The sequence below is a fragment of the Triturus cristatus genome, chromosome 6 (genome assembly GCF_964204655.1).
Source record: "Triturus cristatus chromosome 6, aTriCri1.1, whole genome shotgun sequence".
Classification (NCBI taxonomy): domain Eukaryota; kingdom Metazoa; phylum Chordata; class Amphibia; order Caudata; family Salamandridae; genus Triturus; species Triturus cristatus.
In genome coordinates, this window is record NC_140589.1 from 863,330,877 (window position 1) to 863,356,290 (window position 25,414).

Sequence of the window (25,414 nt, forward strand, 5' to 3'; positions counted from 1 at the left end):
CTATTCTACTCACCAGATCTGTAAAGCGCATTGCTAACCTGCCAGGGATTCACAGCGCTGTCTGGACTAGCTAGAGTACAAGTACCTAAAGGGACTAGTGGAAACAATGGGTTTTTAATTCCTTTCTAAAGCACAGGAAATTTTCGTCCATTCTCAAGTTGATAGGGAATGATTTCAAGAGTCTGGAAACACGAAAAGAGAAGGAACGGCCTCCACTTCTAGCTTTTCTAACTCTGGGGACAGAAAAAAGCCCCCAATTATTGGACCTCCGAGCTACATTGGCCAAGTGGGGGCTGAACAACTGCTGCGGGACCTGTGGGCCTTCTTTATATTTTGCCCGATGTGTGTGTGTCTACTTCTGGGGTGGCACACAGTTTTAATGCCTCTGATAGGTCTAGGATAGGGGATGGCATACTTCTCTTCATCTGGGAAGCAGAGGACAGAGTCCACCATATGCAGGCTGCCTATTTCATTGATGTCCCCATCTCACACTGAAGACATTGGTTCTCCCAAGTGGTTGCTTTTTTTGACATGTAGTTTTTGAAGTGTAGGAACATGGACCATTCATTCAGTTCGCACAGGAAGGAGAGGCCTGTGATGAGGTGCTAGCTTTTAAGGACCTCTGAATCACCTGTTGATGTTACCAGAAGGAGCAAGGAATGCCGGGCTGTTTTAAGACAGAGAGGGCAGTTTAGAAATTGCCCTGCAGAACCTTCTTTATTTTGTCACAACAAACATGGGAGTTTCTGACCCTACTCAATTGCATTATCAGGAGTATTGGGTCTGACCTATGTCGAGCCTTATCTAAAGATTTCTTAGGTCAACAGAAATACTTGTATATTGGCAGGGCCATCTTAACAGCATTATTGGCTCCCAGGCAAAGAAGTGCACTGGGCCCTGCCTACACAACCACTCACAGGAATACAAATATTGAAAGGAAATTTAGTGTTAAATTCTGGTCTGCATGGGACCCCCAGGCAACTGGTGAGCATGCCCTTGAGTTAAGACAGCACTGGATATTGGCAATATGTGGCATTCTGTTTGTGCATTCTGTCCCTGTCACTTAAAACAACTGACTTTACAGCTTGCTTTTCCAGGGCGCATGCCTACACTACAGGAAACAAAAGGCAGAAGAAAAAAAAGAGGTTTGGTTCATCCCAATTCCCATTATCTTTTCCATTAGTTTTTCACATTCCACAGGATTTCAGAAATATTTAGATTTTGTATTTTTTACAATGCATTAGTGATTTCAAAAGACAGGTATTTGTCTGTGGTATCACAGTACTTGATGAACTCCTGATAGGGAATTGCTAGGGAACATTGTACAAAAATGCACTGCTTTTAATGTGTTCCTGATGCCACTGTGAGCAGACCCCAGGGTCTGCCAGGATGGTTTACTGTCATGGTTGGCAAGACATGCTATTTGAGAGCCAATGGGAGCAATATATACTTCCACACTTCGCCATAGCATATAACGACCTAACATAGTTGCAATATGTTAGCTATCAGTAGACCTGGGGAAAATGATATGGAATAAGCGAGAGAGAGAAAAGAGACCCTGGAGATTACCACTCTCACTCGTCAATTCTGCATTACATGGCCTTAAACTGGTCATAAAAGTTACCTAAAATTGATAAAACTATAAGTACCCACAAATTATACTGCCCCCAATTTTATAGCCAGAGTAATGACAGAGTAATATATATATTACTCCAGCAATGATGGTGGTCGAGTAGTTATAGTTAAGGCAGAGTTTCCATAGAAGAGGCATATTTTGTTTTCTTAATAACTTTGGCACTATCCAACGAATCTGCATAACACTTTAAAAAAAAAACTGTTATCTACTTTGTCTCCTTTATAGAAAGTTTTGCACTGATCCATCAGCAAGGGCAAAGAAAAAGGAGGGTGCAAAACATCAATTTCTCATTTGAATTCCCATAGGAAAATTTGCTTTCCAAAACAGAACTAAACAGCTGAACAAAATTATGCCAAATTTTGCGCAAAGTTAGAACTGTACTCTGAAAATGTGCTTTTCATTATTTGGTGTAAGTCCAAGCTGTCGTTTTTCAGGCATTTGCATTTAAATAGGTGCTCATGTTGGGCATGATGGGGTTAACCTAGAGAAAACATTTATGATAATTGTACTGTTGGCGTACAGATATGCTCTGATAGTCCAATTTAAAGAGGACTGATCAATTTTAATTAGCTGGCCACAACATGAACAATAAGTTGTGGCAGCCATTTTAGGATTGAGAGGCATGGTCCATGCATCCTGAAAATGAATTAAACAAATATAAAGGGACAGGCTGAGCACACCCCGACCCCCCAGGTGCATATGGTGGGGTTCTAAAGGGACACTGCCCTCATTGACTGGCCAAAATGGGATGCACCTTTAACCGGAGCTGGGGGCAGGACTACAATACCCAGAACCCCCTTGCTCCCAGGAGGTGGAGCCACCTGAATTTGCACCATGCACACACACATACACAGTAAGGTCCCAATCTGGGGTAGGGCGGGACGTGCCTTTAACCAGAGCAGGTGACAGGACTACAAGCCCCAGAACCCTCTTGCTCCCAGGAGGTGGAGCCACCCACATTTGCACCTACCGGGCACACATAAGCCGCAAGGCCTCACCACAGCGGAGGACGCACATTTAACCAAAGCTGGAGACAGGACTGCAAGCCCCAGAAGCCTCTTGCTCCCAGGAGGCGGAGCCACCCGGATTCATGCCCAAGGGGCACATATAAGCAGCAAGGCCCCACTGCGGCACGTGACATGCATAGGGCATGCCTGGGCAAAAAACGGACCTTAATCGGGCCAATAGTGTGCCGTTCTGTGCCCGTCCACGGCCGGGTGAGGCTGGGCTGAGCAACCTCTCTTGCCCCCAATTTTGTGAACTGGGGCCCTTCCTGGTGTCCCTGAAGAAACAGATAACATGGATAAGAGGTAATCTGCAGTATTGTCTATGTCTTCTAAGGATCGCCCTTTAACTTCTACAATAACAAGTTTTCTTGCTAATGCTATGGGTTCTCTCAACTCAGAGATAGAGCGCGTGGAAGAAAGACTGAGTGTAACTAAAAAAATAATAATGGGTGCTGATAATGGTGCTGTACCAACCCTAGCGCTACCCTTCCAGACAATACCTCTTCACGTAGAGGTGTAGGGAGGCATCCAACCCATGTTTTTAACAGGGATCCATCAATTGATGACAATATTATTGTAAATAATAGTAATGAACCCATGGGATCCCCTCCATGCAAACAGAAAAAAGGCAATGGACAGCTGGTTAATTCACATATGAGGAAACTGCCTACCAGAACTAATACACCTCTGCTGTCAGTGACCAATGTAGCCTCTACAAACAGGGATTGTGGGGCAAAGGTCCTGCCAACACATTCGCTAAGCCTGGGCTAGGGTAAATGCCTAATTCAAGCTGAGTTCATCAAGACAGCTGTAGAAGCTCTCGTAAAACTCTTTCGAGCCTGTTCTTGCTGTACTTAAAAGCATAGACCCCTCACTCAAGCTGCTGTTAGACCAAGGAACCCACAAGACAGCAAAGAGTAGCCTGGAACCTGTGGGCCCTCTGTGCAGTGTGACTTATTCTAGACCCGCCGATGGATGCTCGTAAAACACGGGAAATATGGCAGCGGAATTCTTATCAATAACGGGTACAGTCAATCACACATTTGACAATACTGTACGCAAGAACCAACCCCCTGAACTGAGTCTCACCTCCCAATTGAGCCACCTAGGGACACCCTCCCCCTTCCAGCACCAGAACAAAGGAAGTAAAGGATCGATAATCTCATACACGAGGGTTCTGCCCTTGGGCAAAACAACCAGGCATTGCAATTGCTTCCAGAAGCCACTCCTCTTGTGAATGTCTCAAAAATGTTCCAGCCTTATAATCAAATCAAGCTAAGGATAATGTTTAACTAAAAAACAAAGTCGCACACTGGTTGGGCAGAGTACTCGACTTTTACAGCTGTGACACCTTGTATAGTTTTCTTAAAAAAAGAGAGGGACCCTTTGGAACCCAAAGGACTAGGATACAAGCAGAATCTCAAAAACAAACGTCCTTTAGGAGTGAATAAACTCTTGCTTCGCAACATCCCACCACACATACAATCCTCTAATAGTTCAACAATCAAAAACAAAAAAAGCATCCAACCTAAAAGATCACTGTTGAAACCAACAAACCATGTGCACAGTCTACAACTTATACATTGAGATAATACATTTTATGCATTTGGATAATAAATGTATAAAAAATATAATGCAAAATTTAATACGAGAATTGCAAAAAGATAATTTTCATACACAATAAAAACAGAGATCTGTTATTCACAAAAGACAGCAAAAATTAATACAGTCATACAAAAAACTTTTTAAAACACAATACGAGAGTTAAAGGAGACATTTGCACTTTGTCATTAAATGCCATGACTCATATCAGAATACTTCTACAGAATCACCCGAATGTGTCGAAATTCATTAACATTTAGGGTAGATAAAGAGTGATGAGTTAATGGCAAACGAGCGTCAACGCGTTGCAAAGGTGATATGTTTGAACCTTCTTTTTCAAGACTACAAAAACATTGCACTCTCGCTGGTTGTAGACTGTGTACCAATACATGGTTTGTTGGTTTCAACAGTGATCTTTTAGGTTGGATGCTTTTTTTGTTTTTGATTGTTGAACTATTAGAGGATTGTATGTGTGGTGGGATATTGCAAAACAAGAGTTTATTCACTCCTAAAGGACGTTCGTTTTTGAGTTTACACCTTGTATAGTGACATTATTAACATGCGGAGAGTCACCTGGGTAGGGAATAGCCCCAAAAGGTAGTCAGGGGACTGTGGGGTTATTAACGTCAGGGATGCACAGCTGGTAGGATTTTTACTGCACAGGCTATCCTGTATTGGTATGTCCCAGAGCAGCATCAGAGTGGTTCCTCTTGGTTATTTTTACAAACCAGCTAATGATATACCCTTCAGATCTACTGCGCACTTAGCACCCATGTGCACGGCATATACCATCCCAACACATAACCACTTTTCACCATTAGAGCAGGTTGACTGACACATTAGCACAATGATGACAGCGGGAAAAGGGTTCATGGCAAATCAATTCACAAATCACAAGTGTAAGCTGGCAGTGAAGGGTCAGACTCACTTTGAAAGGACCAATTTTGACCTTAGTTCTATGTCTGTATTAGGGCCTGATGCAAGGGATTTAGCTTACCCTCTTCCAGCTCCCCGCGAAACAACTACCCCCTCTAGTGGAGAGGTGAAGGACTCTGTCATTAATGCCCCGTTGACTGTGGGCCTTCCAATACAACTTGGAAATGTACCAACTATCCCAGCATAGTCTGTAGTACCTGTGTCAGACTGCGACTGTCTGTTATAGAATGTGGCTGGCCTTTTGAGTAAATCGAATGATGCAGAATGGAACAAATTGAGGAAGACATATCATATTTTGTGTTTGCCGGAGACCTGGGCTTGCATTACTGTACACATTGACGGGTTTACCTCTGTGTCAACCAAGGCTGTTTACTCTAGGCTCGGGCACCATCGGGGTGGGCTGATAACTCTGGTCTCTGACTCATTGGACAGTAGGGTTACTAAAAATTTTCTTGACTATCCACACTTTCAAATGATATGTTTGCCATTTGTCGCCAAGCTAACATTTGTTATTATTAGGGGTGGGTGGAATTTGCGAAATTCACTTTCGCAAACTATCGCGAAACTATTAAAAATCTCCGCAAACATGCGGAAATATCGCGAAGACGCAGAAGTTTTTTTACCGCCCGTTCGCAGTATTTTCTGCGTGATCGCGGATCGCCAACTTACCCATGCGGTTGCTCACGGGCGTGGCCATCTTGTTTTCACTTGTCCCGCCCGCCCGCCCGCGATGCTTACGCCCGTTCGCGGTATGTATTTCCTGTTCGGGAGCGCTTTTACTTGTTCGTGCCGCTTTTTGCGTGCTCGGGGAGAAAATATCGCGCAAACTTGCGCACGTGGTCGCAATGGACATGGCCATCTTGTTTTTCACTCTATTGCATGGTTCTGGGGCCTGATTTTCAACCCTTCCTGTATCTTTCCAATCCTTTGTTTCAAGCCACTTTTTTTGGATCTTTTTTTATTTATTATCTCTCTAACTATTTTCCTGCTTCTATATTTTTGGTTTTTGTCTACTTTTTGTTGTGTTTTTAGCTACTTTTCCACTCTTTTTCTATTGCCTGCTATTTATTTCCTTTACTTACTTTTTAAATTGTATTACCTTTTCTTTCCCGCCCCGTCTCTCTCTCCCCAGAACCATGTCGAAGCGTAGGGCTCGCCGCAGCCAGAGACGCGACCGCCTTCCTTGTGGAAGGCGGCGCCCACAAGGGGTGCAGGCACGGGCCTTATTTGGGGAGGTGGAGTTGGCTGCACTCATCTTCTTTGTGCAGCGCCACCTCCCATCAACCCTGGCAGCAGGTGGCAGGCCTGAGTCCGGGTACGGGCTCCGGGAGTGTCGACAGCGGTGGGGGAAGGTACGCCGGGCAGTGTTGCGCTGCTCTGGGATCCGGCGCACCCAGGCGCAGTTGACGCACCGGTGGTCCGACATCCTGGACCGTGAGCAGGACCTGCTGGACCTGCTAGGAGTGGAGGTCCCGGGTCTTGGTGAGTAACTATTTAATTATTGCTACTTTGTGTCTGTTCTTCTGCTCTGTGTTATATATTGTGAATATCTTTTTTTCTTCCAACCAGCTAGAATGTTTAAAAGTCTTCTGTGATTGTTATGACACAGGTGCTCCTCTGCGCTACTACTAATCTTACTTGTTTGCAACTTTGCGTTTGCGCTCACTTAGCGTGATTATGTAAGAGTTTATTTTAGAGAAATTAAGTTACGTAATGCTATAGTGACTCTAGTCCTTACTTTGTCCTGTCACTAAGAGATAGGGGCGGATTGATACTTAGGTTTAGTTACTTTGTATGAGTTTGTAATTTTTTAGTGGTATGCGTGATGCTCCCTCAGTTACGTCACGTGCTGCTAGTACGCCAGTCTTTATTAGAACCTTTTCTAGTTTGTTCAATGAGTGGTGGTAATAGGCTTAGCACTAGCAGAACATCAGCATCAATCAATCAACCCAAAATTTCGTGTATACATAAAATGTAGTCATGTGTCCTCCATTTGACCATATGCATTGTTGAGGACTAAAAGAAGTGGAAATGCTTACTTAATGTACATTTGGCACGCCTGGAATAGGTGGGCTAGGTCGGGTGGTACGTCGTACTTAGGCTTAGTTAGTATTCTGAAATCTGAATGGAAGACTGGATTACTGTTGATAAATAGTAAGTAGTCGATCCGCGAATCCCCCGATACTACTTGTTGACCAGATGAGATCGGTCAATTTAGTTATTGCAATTGTTGTTTGCATAAGTGTTTTTTGACCGTTCTTTAAAAATATTTTATTTGTTTGACACCATCCATGAATGTTTGTCTCTTTCTTATATCTTTCCTGTTCAGCACCCAGGGGCAGGCAGACAGGGAGTGGGACACAGTCGGCGGGAGAACACCACCAGGAGGACACCAACGAGGGCTCCTCTGCTGGCCCTAGTAAGTCTTCTTGTTTTTAATAATAATTCTTATTCCATAACTTTTACTGCACCATATTTTTCCCAAACTATTGTTTCAGTTTCCCAATGCTATGTTTTACCAACAAATATCCTTCGATCTGTACTGTTTCGAAACCTCTGCTATGATGACTCTGTACTACTACTACTATCAGACTGTCTGTACTGTAGTAGCTAAGCTTGCCCAGTTGGCCACTCTTTATTTGAAAGGTTGTAAATAAAACTCAGATTCACCAGTAGCTCTAGCCATTGAGTCCAGTCCTTTGGGTCGTCCTCTTGTACTACTTCTAGTCTTATTGATCTTGAGCCTTTGTTAATCTTGAGGCTTTGACAATTCACACCAACAAATGCCCAACCCGATTTTTACTATTTTGATATGATAGGACATACTACTACTGTTGTAGGGATTTTGCACATACAGACCTTTGCACAAGAAAATAGGATGTTGGTGATGGTAGGTTGGACCTTCCTCACACACCTCAATCAGAAATTCAGAACCCACCACAATCCCCTGCCCGACTAGTTATAGTAGTGTCTTGTCATAACTATTAGCTCTCCGAACCCTCCCCCCAAGACACCCAACAAGTAGACAACCCAGAACATAACACACCCAACCTCTCAGTCGTGAAAGCAATGCACATGCACACCCTTCCTTTAATTTGCTCACTCTTGTAAGTCCACACTAAATACCACCAAGTCTATGTAAGTTCAAAATGTTTATTTTTAATTGACAAGCTCTGTACGTTGTTCTATTACAATGCAGCACCAACAGGAAAATCAATAACATTAAAACAATAAACATTGTTACACTTACTTACAGTTGGGAATTACATCATGATAACTGAACAGTGGTGGAAGCACCACCATCCCCTAGGAATTTAGTTTGTATAAATTTGTAAATGAAAATCTTTAAGTGAAGGGACCCCTCACCTTAGAAGATCCTAGTACTGGTAGTTGTTGCATCATAAGCTCTGCGAAGCTCTGGTTCATAGAAGGGAGTCTTCCGTCTGTAATGCGAAAAATGAAATGGTGCGCGTTAGTATATTGCAAGCATTTCTCAGCCGTGCCAAAAAGTGTAGCATTTATGGATAAGCAATATGGACTAACAGTACACCAGTACTTCATAAAAAAGTGGCTTGTTAATGTTTTGGTCGACCGCTTGTACGCAGCGCGTAGACAGTAGCAGTGTGAGGTCATGTGGGCTCAAAGGTGTCTTATACAACAAGCTGCAAGGTAACGTCACATGTGCAAAAATAAAAGACACAAAGGTGAAATGGTTGCATGGCTCGGGCTAACTAAGCAAAGGCTAGAAGGACCCTAGGGGTGGACCATATATAACGACTAGTATCTACTCTCCTACTACCTGATTTGTACTAGTGATGTATGTTATATACTATTAACTCATTTTTCAATCTTGCTACTGACCAATAAGGGGAGGTGTATATGACGCCTAAAAAATGTGTAATGTTTTCTAGGCGCACTACCGACCACGACCACCATTGCTGGGGCCAGCGAAGGCGACGCGGAGGGAGAGGATGCGGCAGTTGTCGATATCGATGGAATGGTAGGGGGAGTGCCAGCGGCGGGCAGTGGTAAGTTAGATTCATGATCCTTAACTATTGTTGACATTACACTCACTGCAAGGGTGTACTGTATGTATACTGTACTGTTGAGACTTAGAGCCCCATTAGGATGGCGGGTGGATTGCCCCCGCCGGGCCGCCGGTAGTCACCGCCGACCCCGCAGGGCAAACCTCCCACCATCCCTGTAGAAAAGACCCCCACCATATTACACTGGCTGGGGGGTCCGCGGCGGATAGAAACCGTCTGCCAATTTTCCGCACAGTCGACATGTCGACCGGGCGGAAAAGGGTTCAATATGGTGGCGGTGTCTGAACACACCGCCAGCCATATAATCTGCATTTTGGAATGTCTTTCCGTGGCGGCATTGCTGCCACGGAAAGGCATGTGGAGTATGCTTGGGGCCCCCATGGAGGGTACCTATGCTATGGTACCCCCCCTGCCTTTCAAAGCACAATGTGGCAGGCTCCGTGCGGGGCCTGTCACGTTGTGCTTGGAAAAGCACAACATGTATTTTTAGCATTGCGGCGGGCGGTGCTTTCTGCACCGCCCACCACAATGTTAAAAATACAGGATGCGCCTGCCACTGTGGCGGACGCATCCTAATTGTCCCCACGGGACCCCCGCCCTTATGGCGGGCGATCCCCATCCGATGTCCTAAGTAAGTAAGAGTTGTTGTGAACGTTTAAAGAGTGAAGACACCCTTTAATTGGCATAGGGGCGGGAGTATTGAGTAGCCAATGGCCTCATCTATCTGATTTTAACTCCGCTTTGAAAGTTTTATGGAGAAGACTAAAAGTCAGATCGGATCACCGGGTGTTCAACTAAAAAGTGAAAGACGGGTGGAAGGAAGAAGGATGGGCGAGGTTTAATAAATGTTATGTACTGTGCTTTATAGTGCTACCATGCCACTATGTGTATAATTAACTTGTCTTACTGTTTTTCTAAGAGTATATTTTACAATTGTCTTGTTTTTTTATTTTTGATATACAGCTACTCCTTCCAAAGTTAATCGGAAGGAGTTGGCCGCCAAGGCACGGCGCCGCAAGCATGAGGCAATCCAGCAAGTATATTGGTGGCTGGTGGTCTTGGCAGAGGAGGAGGAAGAGACTGCAGCACTTGAAGCCTCCTTCAGGGCCCCGGGCCCCAGCCACCGCCCTCCAACGGTACAGCGCCACCGTCTGGCGGCTGCCCGCCGCCGCAATACCATCTCTGGTGCCCCCCCACTGTTGCTGCAACTGCCGCGCTCTCAGGCGCCGCGTCACCCGTCTAGAGGAGCAGATGCGTGTCATCCTGCAATCCCGCCCCACATCTTAGTCCCTGTCTTCTGCCCCTTTTTTAATTCTTGTTTGGGTGGGTGGGAATTGGGCGTTGGGGTTTTGGACATTTGGACTTTCTTACGGACATTGGTTGGGGTTAGGGAGGGGGGTGGGTCAGCTTTTGTGTTTTTTTTTACATAGTTTATTTTTGTTAGGGTACATTAAATCTATATTTCTACGTTACATGCAATGTTGTTAATGTTTTGTAGGTGGGGTTACTGTTTTACATCACACTGTTTCCTTGCTGGTGCAGGTCCGCCCATAGCCAGTGTTTGATTTAAATAATTGGCTGACTGTGTAAGACACAGACAGATAGATGTGACACCCCTCAGTGATTGAGTTGTCCTACTAGTACTTTCACTCTCTCTTCTAGTCTATGCATTCTTTATCTGGACTCAAAGGGGTGTGTGAAATTGAATTCATTAAAAACGTCCATTATTAATTATGCCTCCCCGAAACTTTTCTTACCTTTGCTTGATGTTTAACTTAGGCACAGCGATGGCAGCATGGTGAAGATGGTTTCCTTTTTCTAACATGCCATGATTGGGGTGGTGGTGGTAGTATAGTAGTAGTAGTAGACACTGGCAGGGCAGCAGTATTTGCAAAAAAAGAAAATGAGACAGTCAGTCGCCTTTGAGAGACTGTTCGAGGAGTAGTAGAATGAAGTACAGTACAGAACTTACCGAGCAACAATAATATGCTAAAATATTTTACAACAAAACATAATGGTGGTGGGGATAGCCTACTAGACAGAGTTACAAACTATAGTTGTGTCGAGTCACTTGACTAGGCCTACAGCGTAACAGTTAGTGCTGTGTATGAGGAATGACAACAAATCCAATCAATGCCGGCAATTAGTGCTGAGGTATATGTTCCTTTGTTAAATAAAAATCATCTCTAAAATATACTGCTCATGGGTGGGCAAGCAGAAGAAGATCGCTCTGCCTTGAAATTGAAGTACTGTTGCTTTCACCACATCCGCCCCAGCAAGCGTGTGATTAAGTATTGGTGTACATTTAATTTAGTCACACCTCGACAATAAGTCACACAGTCCGGGGTAAGAGGGTTAGGGTTTTGTTGAATGGATGGGAAGGGGGTTTGGGGAAAGGTTTGACAGTGAAAAACAGTACGCATGGACAAACAAACGACAATCTTTGAAGACTACCATATCCATATCAATATGTTAAGGGAGAAAAAGGAAATGCATGCATGATGATGATTGATAAGGAGACCTGGATTACATACACTTCTTGTTCTGTTGTTCCGGGCTTAATACTTTTACAGATAGCAAATAGAATTTTTAAATATTGGTAGGGATGAATCATAAACAGAGAGGAAACCTAATGATAATAACAACAACAAGAAGAACACACTGTTGTAAAGATTGTAGACAAAAAAATGAATCAAAATATTTAAAAGAAGATGAAAGTTGATACTGTTACTGTGCTATCCTGGTCAAAAATGAGGACTGGATTTGCATCTCTGCATTCCTCTTGGTCCTCTCGTCCATCAATCTTGGGTGTCGCCACTCGCCACTGCCCGGCTGGAAAAAATGTAGATTTATTGGTAAGGTAGGTGTGCATTGTAATGTTTTCCCAAGTATAGGGCAAGGCCCGGCCTGTAATTGTAGATGGAAAAACAAAGGGGATATTGAGAAACAAAGTTGTAAACAAATGCACAATTTATGGTGTAGTGCAACAAGAACACTTTCCGAGGCGGCAGGTATGCATCATCTCTACTCTAGTCTGTTTCCAGCATTTACCTTCAACTACAACAGGACAGAGCAGGCCCACAGTGACAGGCCTGACGGCACGTTGCTTAGCATATCCTCCGTTTAGAGTACTTTTAGCATATCCTCCGTTTAGAGTACTTTTTTTTTTTAAAGAGTTGGACAAAGGCAAAGCACATATCCATTCCAAACATAGCATTTTACAACTTAAGTTAGTAAATCAATGCACCGCAGTCATCCCACCGCTACACTCGGCTCCACTTCTACACAGACATTTGGGTCTGCTGTGGTTGTTGTTGACGTATTTACCTTTAGGCTTTTATGCCACTCATGAAACGTCCTCCTGACTTGTTATTATTCCATCAATCATCTCCGATACTTGTACTGACTGATTGTGAAGATCCGCCTGCAGTAGAAGTAAAATTTTGTTATTACACAACAAAAGTAGAAATATTATTGACTTGAGTCATTCTTTAGTGTGTACAGTAAGACTACTAGTACACTTTGACTTCACTTCGTGCACAACAAACAAACAACAAAAACACAAACACCAATCGCTCAGAGTCAGGTGTCCAATGCATGTCATTAATTTTCATTACCTGTTCATTCTCATCTTAAGTTAACGGGCCGTCTTTTTCGCCATCATCATCATGGACGGTGCTGTTGTCAATCATACTCAGTGTGCAGATTGAGTCCTCTTCCTGTATTCAATTAAAAGCAATGTATCAAGCTGCAGGAGAAGTACAAATTTCTTCTTTGTGACAAAATTTTATTTTCTATCCTTGTATTTTCAGCAAAGCGATGGGCTAAGCTCTCCACCAAGTCATGGGCTCCCTTTTTGTCCTCAACACCTTTGTATGATTCAGACACCTTCTTTAGCTGATGCTCTAGCATTTGCACTAATGGGATAGCTTGGCCCATTGTACAGTCCTCCTTGCTGACTTCACGTGTGAAGACCTCAAAAGCACGAAGCATCTCAGTCAAGCATTTAACTAGGCCCCATTGCTCCATCTGAAGGGTCATGCCTTTCACAGTAGCATCCCCTCTCTGCATGACATATTCATTGAGTGGCCTGTACTGCTCAAACAGACGATTAAGCATGTAATACGTTGAGTTCCAACGTGTTGCCACCTCCTGGATGAGTGCTTTGACTGGCATTCTCTATTCACGTTGAATGATCCTCAGCTGCTTCCGAGCTTTAAAAGAATGGCTGAAATGAGTGCATATTCTTCGGCAGATGGCCAGTAAGTTGCTGACTATGGGTTCTTTTTTCAGAAAGTCTTGAACTATAATGTTTATGCAGTGCACCAAACACGGAACCCTGAAATAGGAACCAAGCTCCATAACCTTAAGTACATTACTGCCATTGTCTGTGGCAACAAAACCAATACTAAGCCCTCTTGGGTGCAGCTATTTAAAAAGCTTGCTGCAAAACTTTTGCTAAATGTTTACAGCAGTATGAGATTTCTCCATGGCGAACATGGCTACAGTTGCATGTTTCCGAGTACCTTTAAAAATCACAGCTGTGTCAACAGCACCTCGTTCAGATAGCTTATCTCTAACCCCCACAAAAGAGACCCAGTGTGCAGTGATGCACATGTAATCTGTGTCTTGGCAACTGGTCCACATGTCTGTTGTCAGGTGGATATTGTGAACAGCACTCTGCTGCAAAGCTTGTCCAACCAATTCCAGCACATCATGATGTAGTGCCGGAACAGCAATTCTTGTGAAATAGGACAGGCTGGGAACCTTCCATTTCGGGCAGATGGCTGACACAAATTCAAGGAAACCCACCCCTTCCACAAATGAAAAAGGGAGAAGGTCAAGCGCTAACATTTTAGCCAGTTTCGCATTGTACAACTGTGCCGTTGGGTGGTTGCGTTGGAACTGCCCCTCCAACCTAAGCATGCTCTCAATGGTAGGCTGGATTACTTTCCTTTGTGGTGCTGTTGTTTTCATTAACCCACTTAGGCTCAACGACGCAGTTTGTCTCATTGCGGTAATCGGTCGCCTTGGTGTCTCAGCCTGACTCTGAGTATGGCTCTTACTGCGGTGCCACTCAGATGTTACTGAGGAGGATGTGGGCGGTACCACTACACTACTGGGGACAGGGCTAGAAATGTCTCCCTCTTCTTCACCTTCCACCTCAATAATATCGTCCCCTGATTCTTCCTGACCAACTTCAATGGGTTGAGTTTTTCTACTTTCTTTTAACTGAAGTAGGTGATTCTCCCACACGATAGTGTGGTGTATTCTGAGATGACTTGCTTGGCCTCCGGTACCATAGTTTGTACCAAGCTTACCCCGCCGAACACCTTGTCGACAAATTGAGCATATAGCAACGTTCTCCTCCTTGGTGCTAACAGAAAAGAAGTCCCAAACTGGGGAGGAGAACTTTCTGGCACTGCTGGATGTGCCACTTTCAATACCAGATGAACTGGAGGGTGTTCTTGGAATGTGACTCTGTGCAGCTACACTGTGACTTTTACTACCACTACCTACTGAGATGGTTGAGCTGGATGTAGGTCCCTGCCGGGCCTTGGAAAATATGGCAGCTGGACGTAGTGGTGGTGTAACCTCTGTTGGTGATATCCGTGCTACATCCCGCTCAGTAGCAGCCTTTCAGGATAGGGTGAGAATGTCGGTCTCAAATCCCTTTGGGGCGGGAGTGATGTGCGTGGTGACTGGCTCGTCTTCATCAACATCACCCCCCTCTTCTACATATACCTCCATAACTCTACGTTTTTCTGGGACCTTCCTTTTCAGAAGCATTGTCTTGTTGCGTGCATCACTCTCAGACTGAGCTGGTGGCTGCCAAGTGGCATCACGATCATCAGAAGCGGGGCTTGAAGAAGAAGATGATGGACTAAGCCTCCTTTTCCTTGCTGGTGGTCTGGAAGACAATAGATCTTCCGAAACAGTGGTGTGCTCCACTTTGTCTGCAGGAAGCTCGATTTCCTGAAATGCCCCTACGTCAGGAGCAACAACTACTATGGTGGGCTGTTCTTGCGGCTGCTGCTGTTCTTGTTGCGGCTGCTGCTGTTCTTGTTGCGGCTGCTGCTGTTCTTGTTGCGGCGGCACACTTATCTGCTGAGTTTTAGCCTGCGTTGATTGTGTACTACTTTGTGATAATGACATTTCAACATCGCTGCTCGTTAGTAGACTGGCTACCTCTGCGACACTCAAGGGCTTGGGCCTAGATTGGTGGGGTTGGACCACTGGTGCTGAGGTGCTGCTCCCAGCTTGGTTCCCGGACAACTCTGCTGCAGGCGTAACTTTTTTGGTGCCAAAAAAAACATTGGCTGGCACACCAGTCGTGGTTAATGGCACTTCCTTTTTCTGTTCCTTCTTCTCACCGGCAACTTTCTTGGTACTGGACCTGGTACCTTTCTTTGGGGCCATCTTCTTCAGATGTCTGGCAGGACGCAGATGCACAACAAGTTCTGGTCACACGTGGACGTGATGCGCAGCAGGACTTCTGTCTGGCTGGCAGTACAACGGGTGATGATGATGACACCTCCTCCTCTGGCTTTTTGTGCACCTAAAAGCAAATAAGCCAGGAGAAGAACATCAGTGAAATGTTGCATTTGTTGTTGTGGTTCAGTTACTTACTACTGTACTAGTGCAAACAAAAGATATAGTCTAGCCATTTCCGAGACTTTGTCAACAAGGGCTATGTTATACTACTGTGTACACACACTACACTCTCAGGAAGGATAGGAAAGATAATAAGAACCACCAAAATAAAAATGTAATGGAAGTGGGGTGGACCCTATTTGCCATTAAATTATTTGAGCATCTCATCATTCATGGTGCTGCTGCTGGCAAAGGGGGTGGATGGATGGAAGCAGTAAGCCAATAGGAAAACCATGCAGGCCTATATGGCAAAAGCAGGACACTAATAACTCCCAACACAAAAAAAGGCCACCAGCCACATGGACACTCACAAATCACAAACAAGCAAGGGGGCTGGGAAACACCTGGAGCTGACAAAAGGCCTATTAAAGCCAGGCAAAGGATGCATGCTAAAGCACACTGCTCTGCCTTTTTAATGCAACAAACTGCAAATACGAAAATTCACATGCATGCATTGCACACCAACACACACCAGACACACACAACAAAGGCATGTCTTTAAGACAACCAACATCAGAAAGCCCACCCCAAAACAACACACTTCCCAACTCAATCCAATGCCATCCATGCCCTAAATGAAGTCTAAATTCAACAGACCACACAGAAACACTTGATTAATAAAGCTGTGGCTACCTGCTCTGATCCTACTGCATGAAAGCAGGCCTGTTGGCAGACAAGGCCAGACAAGCTTGCAGGCCTAGGCTTCAAAATGGCCACCAGCCACATGGGCAGGCCCAACAACATCAGAAAGCCCACCCCAAAAAAACACACTTCCCAACTCAATCCAATGCAATCCATGCCCTAAATGATGTCTAAATTCAACAGACCACACAGAAACACTTGATTAATAAAGCTGTGGCTACCTCCTCTGATCCTACTGGATGAAAGCAGGCCTGTTGGCAGACAAGGCCAGACAAGCTTGCAGGCCTAGGCTTCAAAATGGCCATCAGCCACATGGCCAGACACAACAACATCAGACCACCCCAAAAACACACTTCCCAACTCAATTCAATGCCATCCATGCCCTGAATGATGTCTAAATTCAACAGACCACACATAAACACTTGATTAATACAGCTGTGGCTACTTGATCTGAGCCTACTAGTTGAAAGCAGGCCTGTTGGCAGACAACAAGGCCAGAGAACAAGCTTGCAGGCCTAAGCTTCAAAATGGACATCAGCCACATGGCCAGGCCCAACAACATCAGAAAGCCCACCCCAAAAAAACACACTTCCCAACTCAATCCAATGCCATCCATGTCCTAAATGATGTCTAAATTCAACAGACCACACAGAAACACTTGATTAATACAGCTGTGGCTACCTGCTCTGAGCCTACTGGATAAAAGCAGGCCTGTTGGCAGACAACAAGGCCAGACAACAAACTTGCATGCCTAGGCTTCAAAATGGCCACCAGCTACATGGGCAGGCCCAACCACATCAGAAAGCCTACCCCATAAAAACACACTTCCCAACTCAATCCAATGCCATCCATGCCCTAAATGATGTCTAAATTCAACAGACCACACAGAAACACTTGATTAATACAGCTGTGGCTACCTGCTCTGAGCCTACTGAATGAAAGCAGGCGTGTTGGCAGACAACAAGGCCAGACAAGCTTGCAGGCCTAGGCTTCAAAATGGCCACCAGCCACATGGCAAGGCCCAACAACATCAGAAAGCCCACCCCAAAAAACACACTTCCCAACTCAATCCAATGCCCTCCATGCCCTAAATGATGTCTAAATTCAACAGACCACACAGAAACACTTGATTAATACAGCTGTGGCTACTTGATCTGATCCTACTGGATGAAAGCAGGCCTGTTGGTAGACAAAAGGCCAGACAACAAGATTGCAAGCCTAGGCTTCGAAATAGCCACCAGCCACATGGCCAGGCCCAACAACATCAGAAAGCCCACCCCAAAAAAACACAGTTCCCAACTCAATCCAATGCCATCCATGCCCTAAATGATGTTTAAATTCAACAGACCACACAGAAACACTTGATTAATCCAGCTGTGGCTACCTGCTCTGAGCCTACTGGATGAAAGCAGGCCTGTTGGCAGACAACAAGGCCAGACAACAAGCTTGCAGGCCTAGGCTCCAAAATGGCCACCAGCCACAAGGCCAGGCCCAACAACAGAAAGCCCACCCCAAAAAAACACATTTCCCAACTCAATCCAATGCCATCCAGGTCCTAAATGATGATTGAAAATGAAATACATTCAAAAAACACCAAAGGAACAGTTGCTTCATCATGCACACACCCATGAGGCCATTACTAGCTCGGGCCTACTACTGACTACTACTACCCACATCATTTAAAAAAAAAAGGAATGATAGTTACCAAAAATAAATTGTAGTTACAACAACTGCAATGCCCCCAATCAAACAGACACAACAACCACTTACTTGTAAAATATCCAATTAAAAAATCCTCAAATCCAATTGCAATGATGCAGCAGACAACAAGAGTGATCTTTCCAGCTCAAAATCCAAAGGTAGAATGAGCAGGAGATGGACAAAGCACTGGGAGGAGCCTGCTGGACAGGAACAGGAAGTTGGAGATTCTGTGGCACTTCCTCCCTCTCCCCACCTTTTAAAGAAAGGACTCCTTGCACAAAAAAGGACAGCCAAATGTCAATCTGAGGAGTTGTTTTCATCCAAATCATCATTTGCAGAAGGTTTCATGCTGTAGAGCTGATATTCTTCTCCAAATTGAAAATTTTACATGTTCGAGTTCTCGAGCTTCACATTACTTCCGCCGGATGTCGATGCTGTGTCCAAAATGACTTGATCGTGTTCTCTCGCTCCCTGTCGCGTTGGATATGACGTGCCCGCATCCTCACGCTCTCGCTCGCGGTGGAGAATGACGTGTTCGAGAACTCAATCATCTCATACTCTCGCGGTGCATGATCGCGAGAAGAAAGGCGTGATCGCGCGATGAATGACGTGATTGCGCGACGAATGACATTAATGAGGGCGCGAACTTTCGCGAGACAGCGCAAATGGCTACCAACAATCCAATATCTCGTGGAGAACGCGACCGGATCGGGAAAACTTGTCGGCGAACACGGGGATTCAGGTAAGGCGTCTGCGCGCACGCGAGAATGTATTGTTTTACAACGCGAGCAAGAGAAAAATTTCCGGTGAGATGCGGATTGCGGAAATTTTGACATTTTCGCGCTCTCTGCGGAACGTGAAAATGTCAAATTATCGCACCTGCAACGGAATTTTCGCCCAGGCCTGGTTATTATTCATTGTTATCACAATAACCTTAATTCTCCCAACACAGATTGTAGACGTATTTGACCGGTCTCTTAGTAAGGTGCTGGGAGTGTTACTGGTGGTGGGGGTGGGGAGGGTTTCAATAGCTGGCTTTGCTCAGTTTTGAGAAATTTGGTCTGTGGTTCGACAGACTGACAGTTTGGATTACATGCACTTTGAACACAACTCATGTGGTGAAGCTTTCAATACAATCATGAGTAAGCACTCTTTTTCACTTTCTCTAGATTTTACAAAAGCCTATGTCTAGAGACAAATCACTTTCACTGGAAAGGGCTCTGGCAGCATGATAGACTTTTTTGCCATCTCAGGGAGATGCGGTAATAAGGCTGCCCACTTTTCTATTCTCCAGCGTTGTATGATTGATCACAATCCTTTGTCATTATACTTGTCCTTAGGCTTTGCACAGCCTCAGCAAATCCAATCTATCTCACTAATAGAGGAGAATGCCCTTAGGGTTAATAACCCTAAAGGCATTCTGTGTAAATAAGCCTCTGTGGATTCTAGACACGTGTTAGTTGAGCCTGTGGCTAGAAACAAGGAGCAGCTGATAATGTGTTTGGAGGTCTGGACGGATCCTTTCTGCCTGTCAAGGGAATACAAGGTGATCTGCGGAGCCATGACTGAACTCTTAACCATCACAAAGACCCGTATTGGGGACCGAAGTCAGAAATGATTTGATGGGCCAGTGCCGGACTGGGAAACCAAAGCAGCCATGCAAATTCTGCCAGACCATCCCGCATACGCTCCATAGTGAGCATGCATGGTGCGCGAGCCTGGCCACTACAAGGGGACATGGGGGCGATATCCCCCCAAGAAAATTTAGGATAAAATGGTGCATTTTGCAACACATTTTTCATTATATATTCATCTGCATTAGTTTTTAAAGCATAGTAAATGATGACCTTAGAGTGCACCAGCATACAGCAATCTTAATTGGGGCTCTTCAATGATTCCCTAACTATCACACTCCAACAGTGTCGCTCATCTCTCCATAGCCCCTCTCTCACATGTATTTCATTTGTTTTATAGCTTACCTAATGAGCTGGCAAAAAATAAGGGATGCTCCAGGGAACTCCTTAAACCATCTACTATGGAAGGAGTTTCAGCTGACCTCACAAGGGCCGGCCAGGAACTATTTAAAAAGCAGTCTCACAACTACAGGGGATGAGAAACTGTTTTGTGAGATGTCGCAATGAGAGAAGTTGTTGGCATTGTATTATCTGTGAGAAGGAGGCTGACATCAAGTACTGAGAGAACATTGGGTTTTGATTGGTTCCTGCCTGGTGGGAACCTGAAGAACATACCTGTTGGATGGAACTTATGTTTTAAGTGTGTGAAGTTAGTGGGATCACTTGCCCCTGTCCACCTTTGAAGGTAGACATCCTTTCTCTCCTTTTGAGACCAATGCTCCTTATTTTTCTACTCATAGAGGTATTCACGAGAGCAAGCACATTTCCTTCCATTCTAGTTGGAACCTTTGTTTGGTTCTTCTTTCAATGCTATATTTTTTTGACACCTGCTGCGTGTGAACTTCCCCGACCTGCCCTCAACATTAGCTTAGCTTTAGGGAGTTTCCTTTCGGGAAACAAGAACTTCAATTGATTTGCATATGTTGCCTTTAATAATGCAATATTTGTATTACTAATTAAACTACTTAGAATATATGCATATATGCTGTAATCAGGTGAGTTTTGATTTATGTCTAATTGACTTGGTTGGAGATTGTAACATTACAATTTTTTAATAAACATTTATGGTTTGCAATTTACTCCTCTCTGTCATCACTGTGGGGCAAAATCTGCTTCACTTTCAATGCAATGTTAATGAATCTGTGATGTGAGCCTCAGGTTGAGATAAAGATTCATCCTTGTGAACATAGAAGACTTCCGAAGTTGCGCCAAGTTTGCATACAAAATACCATCCTTATCTAATTCGCTATCGCACTCACAGTGACAGGGGCAAGACCATGCTCATAAACTGTCCCTGGCTGACATCTCCTCATACTCAGTAACCAGTGCAGAGCGCCACTCTCACACCATACCCTACTAGAACTCTCCAGTGCTCATATGTTCCCCTCAATCCTTAAGGAGTCGTGATTACGGGGCTGTCTGCACAACATAGCAATCCCCACGACATGCTCTGTGGAAGGACCCAGATGAGCAGTGCCAGTCAGAGACAGACATTATCATGAATCTGTGGCTCAAAGTAAAACTGATGCCCTGCCCACCCGCGACATGTGGAAGTGAGTCGCAGTACCCCGACCCCCCACAATCCCGGCCCAGAAGCTACTGATTTATTCGGGGCTCAATGTGGTTCCATCCAATGAAAGACGCTACGGTGGCCTATGGGGAAGATCTCAACTGTATAACAGAATATAGGTGGTGAGGCAGTAATAGTGATTAATATACATTACTCTAACTCCTGATGAGTGACACTTGGCAGACCTCTGCGTAGGGTGAAGAACCACACATTGTGGTTATTCAAAAACATTTGCAATGTTTTCCCATAAACACCCAACACGTCTGGATTTTATGAAATGCATAGACACTGCACACAGGATTAGCAAAAGAGCAGTATCCAGAGAGGAACAAAAACACATGATTTTCAAGTTCAAAATCACAAAACCCTAAACCAAAGGATGCTTACTCAATCCCGTTATGTGAAGCAGGAACACAGTCGTGAATAGGCCTGGGCAAAAATTTCATTCCGTTCGCGGAAATTGCGATAATTTGACATTTTCGCGTTCCGCGGAAAGCGCGAAAATGTCAAAATTTCCGCATTCCGCAGCTTAGCGATAATTTGGTTCTTGCTCGCGCTGTAAAATAATACATTCTCTCGCGCGCGCGATCGCCTTACCTGAATCCCTGCGTTTGCCGACAAGTTTTCTTGATCCGGTCGCGTTCTCCATGAGATGTTGTATTGTTTTTAGCCATTTGCGCTGTCTCGCGACAGTTCGCGCCCGCAGTGACGTCATGTGTCGCGCGATCACGTCTTTCTTCTCGCGTTCATGCACCGCGAGACAACTGAAAACAAGATGGCCGCGCCCGCGAGCAACCACATGGGTAAGTTGGCGAGCCGCAACCATGCAGAAAATCTTGCGAACATGCGGGATAAAAACGTCCGCATCTTCGCGATATTTCCGCGTGTTTGCGATAATTTTTAACATTTTCGCGATAATTTGCGAAAGTGGATTTCGCAAATTCCGCCCACCCCTAGTCGTGAACTACCGCAATGTCAATCTTTGTGCCTATGCGTCCAATGTTTCATGGCTTTTTTGAGAACCGAGCCCTGATAGCTGCTGCTGCCAAACACAATATGGGCCCCTTAGATTTTATTTATCTTTGATTAAGGTTACTATGATTAATTTTTTGAGGCGCTGAGTGTGCTGTTAATAAACATACAACTAATTAACAGCACTTGATTATTTCCCACCTAAAAGGTTGTACTATGAAAAACGGGAAACCCAGCTGCGTATTTCTGTGCCTGTGGGTATGGGGCAGCAACGGCTCCTCTGCTATGGCGGGGGAGCATCGCCCCCGCCCCTCCAGTACCTGCAAAAATCGAGAAATAAAATGAAAATAAACCAGTTTTTTAAAATCATTTTATTTTTAACTCCCGGGTTAGTCACGGGGGCAGTCACGGTGGGGGAGTGGTGGCCCTGTTGTCAGTGCTATGGGGTTTGGGGCGTCTGTCTCAGGGCGGCCAAACCGACATGGGTACTGAAGCTGTCTCCAACCTGAGCTGCGTTGCGGGGTTGGAGACAGCTGGCACAGACTCCCAGGGGCGGATTTACAAGCCCCTTACGCCATTTTTGCGTCACTTTTAACTTTGGAAAAGTGACGCACAAGTGGCACAAGAGGCTTGTAAATCTGCCCCCCCAGTCTCTCTGGAAGCGCAAATCGAGGGCGCTCAGGCCAGTTCTGACCCATGTGAGCAGCGTCCGGATTGGCCACAGGGGATCTGGGAGCCTGCGCTGGTGATGTGCCGAAGAGCGGGGATGCAGCACGTAAGGTATTTTGTTGTCGCCCGTGTCCCCCCCCCCCCCACACACACACTCAGCCGGGGCACCGGGGCCACTATTGGTTTAGTGCTGTCTCAAAGCACAAGCGCACTGAGACCACATTTGACGCAGGGAATTGCAGAAAGGCACCAGCTAAAAGAAGGATAAACACAGACTATCAAGTGTACACGTCTCCCATGACGAACATAATGTGCTAAATTATAGCTTGTGTGTTTTTTTGTTGCTGTACTCGTGAGGGTGGTATTTGATTTGGAACCTTTTTTCACAGCCTCACATATTTATTTGGCCTCTTGAATGTCCAAGTCGACGAACCCAGAGGTATTAAGTTGTGTTTGCCAGAGTGAAATGCCGTGTTTGAGGCTGAGGCTTTGTTTATTCAGTCAGGCAGCGTTTTGCCATCATTCCCGCCCCATCTTCCACACATGTATTAAATAGTACTCATGTCGGATCCTCTCTCCAGGGTACTGATTCTACCAGTTTAATATTCTCACTGTTTTCACCTATTTTTCCGGACTGCTGTCAGAGTCGTCACTGATTAAAATGTTTGCTTAGGTGCAAATGCAGAGTTAGTGATTTAAACCAGCGGTGTAGGTGGCTGATAACTATGAGATCTAATCTGGCAGTAGATTTAGAGTGTCTGACTTTTTTTAAGATCCAGTGTGTAGAAAATTAGGATGAGTGAGGGATGAGCTATGCCCGCCTTTTTACGCCCATTATGCGGGCTTAATCCTGCCGGTAGTGTTTAATTTGTAAATAAATGAGCACCGGTGCCCAAAGCCGAGCCCACAGCCGGAGGTATTGAATGCCATCGCGCCAGTCCTGAATCCACCGCAGGCCTCTTTTATTCACTGATAGACACTCCCTTCCGTTTAATCTCTCTCTTGCGGGCTCCTGCCGATTTCTCCCTTGGTGATGTTTTTCTGTCTTTATCTTCCTCTTTCTTTCCGTTTGTCCGCTTTTCCCTCTATTGCTCTCGGGAAATGTCTGATGAGGAAATGACCGGCGCCCCCCCCGCGCCTAGAGGAGGGGCGCCCTTAGTAACGCCACGGGACGAGACCTTCCCCAGGACCGGAAAAGGGGGCTGAATGAAGTGACGTCATCGGGGCGCACCGAATGCTATTTAAATCTGCTCCCAGCGATCCTCAGCCTCTTTGTCCCTTCGAACCTCCGGCAAGCTGCATGGGCACATCGTCAACCACCCACCCACCCGGCAAGAAAGCAAGGGCGGAACGGTGACAGTTAACAACAAGCAAGCACAACAAGGGCGGTTAAACAACTGGATGGCCCCAGAAAGGGGTAGGAGCCACGTGTGCAGAGGGTAGGCGGAAGGGGGGATTGGCCTGCTGGTGGTCCTTGACTCTTCTGCCCTAACCCACAACCTATGGACTGAGGTGAACCCTGGCGAGGCTGCCTGAGTGCAGGTACCCGGTGGGCATGCCAGAGTGCCATGCGGGGCCCTGGTTTACAAGTAGTGCAACTGTTCGCTGTAGCGCGTTGGGGCCTGCTGGCACAATGTGCACAGCAGAGTGGGGGCTTGGGCCAAGTTCAAGTGTATGGCCAAGTTCAAGAGTTCAAATGTAATGTGGTGCATATCTTCTTTACTGCCTTTGACAGGCCAAGGCCACTAAAGTGTACGGCCAAGTTCAAGTGTAATGTGGGGGCCTAATTGCCAGGCAGCCTTCGCCAAGTTAATACCGCTAAACAATGATGCTTTGCTAATTTTATATCCAAAAGGGATACTGTTACTCTCGTGTTGGTCATTGGTGAATTACCTGTTTTCGTGAATAAAAGGCTACGCCATGAACAACACGCTCAGTTTCTGAGAGTCACTGGGCAAATGGGAAGAGTGAATGTCAAGTGTGCGCCTACTATATAAGTACGGTCCCCAAAAAGGAGTGCCGGTGCCCCCCAATGGCAACCATTAGGCTCAAATAAAGCGTTGAATCCTGCATAATTCCCGAAATTTACGTTAGGAGAAAATGTCTCGCTAGTTCGAGCCTAAAACCTCTTGCTGGTGCAATTTGGAGAAATAACACAAACTCAAAAGGAAAGACTGAGTAGCATGGCGAACAATTGACTGTACCTGGCCTGAAACAAATAATTACTGTTAGTGGACAGAAAAGAGATGCAGGATTGTTATTTGCAAGTCGTAGACCTGAGTGTCCAACATTTTCGCGTGCATAAAAAGGTCATTTGCGAGTGTAACGTTATGTTCCTGACAGGC